Source organism: Rhinolophus sinicus, chromosome 12 (assembly GCF_057876585.1).
Source record: "Rhinolophus sinicus isolate RSI-liver-muscle chromosome 12, RSI-T2T, whole genome shotgun sequence".
NCBI lineage: Eukaryota > Metazoa > Chordata > Mammalia > Chiroptera > Rhinolophidae > Rhinolophus > Rhinolophus sinicus.
The window spans coordinates 7,275,042-7,281,127 of NC_142512.1; positions in this window are offsets into that span (position 1 = coordinate 7,275,042).

The window sequence follows — 6,086 nt, forward strand, 5'->3', positions numbered from 1 at the left end:
ATCCACAGGTTGCTTGGGAGTAGATACCTTGATACCCAGCTGATACCTTGATAGCCTGCTGTAGAGGACCCAGTTAAGCTGTGCCCAGAGCCTCACCCACAATGCTGTGAGATAATAACTGTGTGCTTTTTTTGAGCCAAGTATTAGTAATATTGTTATGTAGAAAAAGATAAGTAATATAACATCCTAAGTTAAATGGCTAGCTCCTTTCGCCAAACCCAACCTGGAGATCCTCTGGAAAGGAAGAGATTGTTGGATTGAAAAACCATTGAAAAATTCATTTGAAAGTCTCTGGAAGACCCAGGGTGCTCGTATGTGTGTGCATGTGCGTGTGCACACACACTTGAGCATAGATTAGAAGGGAATTGTAGCAGTAGCGGGAGACTCCTAGAGGCCACAGGGGGACTGTGGAGAGTCCCTATAGGGAGTGGGGTGAGTTTTAGTATTTTATTTTGCTTGTTTCTGTCTACTCGCACATTGCCTTGGGTAAGTCTTGCCCACTCTTGCACTATTGCACACTGTAGTTTTAGAGGTGGGTTGAGAGAGGAGTGGATACTAATAGATACAAATAGATCCACTTCAAAGGGATTTATTCACTTCCTTCTCATGCTGATGTGCACTCATGCACGTGCATACACACACACACACACATACACACACACACACACACACACACTGAATCAGATGATTGCTGCAAAAAAGGTGTAGAGATAGAAAGTTTCCCTGAGGGATAAGATCACCTGATGAAAAGAGTGTGGTAAATGGGGAGTGGTCTTGCCCACATTTTACCACCAGAGATTCTCTGCTTTGAAAATAACTCATATACCGCTAAGTCCCTCCACCTCTCCCCACATACGAAGTCAGGCAATTAAGTTCACGAACTTGTTGCAACGATGTTGCTAAACTTTTTTGATATCAGAGGGATTATTCATCATGAATTTGTACCAACTGGACAAACAGTTAACCAAGTTTACTATTTGGAAGTGCTGAAAAGGCTGTGTGGAAAAGTTAGATGACCTGAACTTTTTGCCAACAATTCATGGCTCTTGCATCACGACAATGCACCAGCTCACAGGCACGGTCTGTGAGGGAGTTTTTAGCCAGTAAACAAACAACTGTATTGGAACACCCTCCCTACTCACCTGATCTAACTCCCAGTGACTTCTTTCTTTACCTGAAGATAAAGGAAATATTGAAAGGAAGACATTTTGATGACATTCAGGACATCAAGTGTAATACGATGACAGCTCTGATGGCCATTCCAGGAAAAGAGTTTTAAAATTGCTTTGAAGGGTGGACTAGGCACTGGCATCGGTGCATAGCTTCCCAAGGGGAGCACTTCGAAGGTGACCATAGTGATATTCAGCAATGAGGGATGTAGCACTTTTTCTAGGGTGAGCTCATGAACTTAATTGTCTGAGCTCATACATTTTTTAGTTTTAAATTCTTCACTTGGCTCTTTTAATAGCCTTTTTTGGCTAAGATTTTCTATTTTTAATTTGTTTTGAGAGAATTTGTAATTCTTAATAGAACCATTGTTTGAAATGATGGCTACTTTAAACCCTTGTCTGATGATCCCTACATCTGATTCTTCCCAGTATTGGCATTATTTTCTAGATTGTGATTTTGCTGGTTCTTGGCATAACAGGTGATTTGGGATTGATTCCTGGATGTTTTTCCTATTATGTTAGGAGACTCCAAGTCCTATTGAAATCTTATGTTTTAGAACACAGTCAATCTATTTAGGTGTAACATACACGTTTTGGCCTACTACTGTGGGCTATGGTTTCAATGCTAATTTAATTTTTAGAGCCTTTGTAACACTATTTTGGTCTGCTTGGTTTATCTGGTGCTGCCGGGGCACCCACTTGTCCCTGCTAGTGCTGCCTGAATGAGTGAAAGGAGCTTCCCCAGTTTGGGCCAAGGTGGGGAAATAAATCTCCAATCTGTGGAGAAGAAGAGTGCTTCCCTTTAAGTGGAGGGATTCCCCCCCTGCATTACTACTACCTAACCACCTGGTGTCTCTAGGTGTGTATGCGTTGCGGGTGGGGCGTAGAGATTCCTACATCGGGCTGGGACAGAATGCACTTCCTGCGCCAGGTGATCGTTGTGGAGGGATGCCCCTGCTGGTGCCATCTGGAGCCTGGTTTCTTTCCGGGGGTGAGAGGGGTTCTCAGGCATGAGGGCACAAAAAGACTTCTCTAACAGATTAATTGTAGTGTCAGGGTCCCCCTGTCAGTGCCACTTCTAGTCAGTGCCATTTCACCCCCACCTCAATTCTAAGTGAGAGAGTGGGAGTCTCAAGTCCAAGGGATAAGAGGCTTCCTTGGCTGCATGATTCTTGTGGCAGAATCCCCCTTGCAGGTGATGCTTACTCACCTGTTGTTCTGGATGCGGGGAGGAGATTCTCAGGCTGATGGGGAAGGAGCATAATTCTCCTAGCAGCTTACTGTCAAGATATATACAATACAGGGGGCGGCCGCATGGCTCACTTGGTTAGAGCGTGAGCTCTGAACAACAGGGTTGCTGGTTCGATTCCTGCATGGGCCAGTGAGCTGCACCCTCCACAGCAAGATTGAAGGACAATGACTTGGAACTGATGGGCCTTGGAGAAACACACTGTTCCCCACTATTCCTTAATAAAAAATAAAAGATATACAAAATACAATCAATCCCCCTGCCAGTGCTTACTTGGTGTTATTGATGGGGACCCCTATTCAGTCTCAGGGAGGAATTAGTCTACCTGGTCCACCTTCTAATGCTAGATTTGGGGGTCATAAGATGTTGTGCCACCATGCTGTTCCACCAGTATCTGAAGATTTCTTTTTCTCCCTAGTTTACTTTCCTCTTTCCATTTGTCAGACTTATTTGTTATTTATACCATTAGATAGTGAACTTAGCAGGAAGGAACAGGGCGAAATAAGTCTGTGTCCTCTATGGACCCATTTATACTTAAAAAAGGAATGAGAGATCAAGAAGATATAATGACTGACAGATAAAACAATAATTATAGTAGGAAAGTTTTACATAATCATCTGAGAAACTGATGTATCAAGCACACAAGAGGAAGAAAAGCTATCAGCTTTGTAATAAAAGCTTAAGATGCTCCAGATAATCTAAACACAACTTGAAATGCAACAAATAGAGAATATACATTATATTCTAGTACACATACCTTATTCAGAAAAATCAACCACATGCTAAAACACAGAAATGACCCAATAAATTTAAAATAAATATCATATATCTGTCACAAAATATGTTATAGGTTATTGAAATATAATGCAAGCTACATTATTTTTACTTAAAATTTTCAAGTAGCCATATTTTAAAGTTTTTTAAAAGAGGTGAAATTCATTAAATAAATATATTTATTTAACCCAACATATCCAATGTATTTTTATTTTAACTTATAATCGATATCAAACTTATTAACAAGACACTACATTTTCGCACTAAGTCTTAAAATCTGTTGTGTGTTTTACACTGAGAGTGCTTCTCAATTCAGACTAGGCACCTTTCAAGTATCCACATAGGGCTATTGGCTACCATATTGTACAACACAGATCTATGCTCTTTGACTATATGCAATAAAATAGGAATAAAAAATGAAAAGAGAGCCAAAAATCTCTATTTATGAATATTCAAAGCAAAAGAAAACACACTATCAAATAAAGTTTGGATTAAAGAGAAAATAATGATATATAATAATTAGAATTGAATCAAAATGAAAAACAATCATTCAAAATTTTTAGGACACACTAAAAAAGTACTTAGAGGGAAAATTATAATTAAAAAAAAATTAGAGGGCCTGCCCAGTGGCTCAGGCGGTTGGAGCTCTGTGCTCCTAATGCCGAAGGCTGCCAGTTCGATTCTGACGTGGGCTAGTGCCAGATGGTTCAGCTGGTTGGAGCGCAGGCTCCCAACCACAAGTGGCCAGTTCGACTCCTCAACTCCCACAAGGGATGGTGGGTCTGTGCCCCCTGCAACTAACAATGGCAACTGGACCTGGAGCTGAGCTGCGCCCTCCACAACTAAGATTGCAAGGACAAAAACTTGACTTGGAAAAAAGTCCTGGAAGTACACGCTGTTCCCCAATAAAGCCCTGTTCCCTATCCTCCCAGCCCCCCAAAAAATTGGAAAAAATGACTTCAGTAGTCCACTCAAGGAGCTAAAAAGAAAATATTAAGCAAAACACATAAGAAATATAGAAATGATAAAGGGTCAAAACCAATGAAGTAGTGTATACTAAAACCAACAGAAAAAATTATCAAAACCAAACACTAGTTCAATGAATAGAGTAATAAGATAAACAACCTTCAAGTGAAAATGATGAATTTTAAAAAGAGAACAGATGAATATGCATACAAAATACAAATTGAATAAGAAGAGAAAATAGAGAAACAGCAGATTGTTAAAAATGAATATGTTGAAAACATAAAGGACATAAATTTAGGAAAATATAAAATGAAAATAAAAAGGTACAAAATGAAATTGAAAGCTTCAATAGATTAATTACCATAAAAGAAATTGAAATAAGAGACAACACTCTTAGGAATGTGAGAAGGTCTTCAGTCAGAGCTCACAACTCTATCAACATTAGAGAACTTACACTGGAGAGAAACCTTGTACCTGTAAAGACCATGGGAAAGCCTTCAGCCAGAATTCATCCCTTATGCAGCATCACGGGGTTCCTACTGGAGAGATACCATTGGAATGTGATGAGTGCGGGAAAGGCTTCAGTAGAAGTGCCCATCTTACTCAGCATCAGAAGATTCACACCAGAGAGAAACCTCGTGAGTATAATGAATGCAGGAGAGCTTTCAGGTGCAGTTCAGCCCTCATTAGGCATCACAGACTTCACAGTGGAGAATCACTCTGAATGTGTGGCCAAATTCATTCAGACTCTTCACTCACTTTGTTAGATACCAAAGAATCATACTTTCACAGGTTGCTACAGTTGTGTTACAATTTTTATTTTATGAAATGAAAATGCCCTCCCCCATTTATTCCTGCAAAATATTAGCTGCCAGAATATCACAAATCCAAGTGAAGAAACACTGATTTGAAATCTGGAATAGCACAAGAGACTCTAAACATCAATCTTTATATGTGTATGTACGTATGTATTTTTATCCATACCTGAAAATGGCTAATGTCATCATGAAATGATTTTTTAAACCCTGGCCCCAGGAATAGGCTATTTTAACATAGCAAGGAATTCCAGTTGTTCAGAATTGAGCTTGTTTCCCCTTCTTGTATTGACTGGAGAAGTGCCATGTCCAAACTAAATAGAGGAACTCATGGTTGGTTATATACTCTAACAGCACCTTCCTATAAATCTGTGCCCTAATATATAGTGTATCCCAGCATATACCTTACTGTAGACAGCTATTGTCTACTTTACCTTGTCCCAGTTTTTTTGTGATCATCCCACAGAGGCAATATGGCATGTCTCCCAGCTAATAGGCTAGTTGTTGAGACTGATGACACTTCAGACACCAAGAAAATTTGAAAGTATTATTCATACAGAGAACTTCTGAGAAGAGCAGGGTAGGTGCAAGCCAGTCTGGGATGGTGAGAGCAGAAAGCAGGTTAGGCCTTTTTAGTGGCTAGGGCATGGGGCTAGAGAAGTTTCCACGCATGGGCTTGTGGGATTCAAGCTTGCAGGATTCCAGCCACAGTACTAAGAGCCCAGGAAGTATACACATATTTCCTTATCTAAAGTACCAAATACATGGGATTGGGGAAGGGGAGAAGCTCAAATGCTATCAATGGCCAGACATCAAAAATGGAATCAGACTATTTATCCATTTTCCCAGAAAATCTTTGTTCACTTATCTCAAAATGATTTTTTAATGCTACTTTTTTTTTTTCTGTTGAAGAATCTATTCTGCTCTTATCACCTCCCCCTTCTCTTGGTTCGCAACCTCCTTGGTTAATCTGAAACATGACCCAGTACGAAGAGGGTAGGGAGAGACTGAAAAAAGAGGCAGCCACTCCAGATTGGTCGGTGGCAGTTTTAATGAGCAAGGAAACTTAGGAGGCTTATCTTGGGCAACTGCAAGATGAGTGATTTTCTGCAC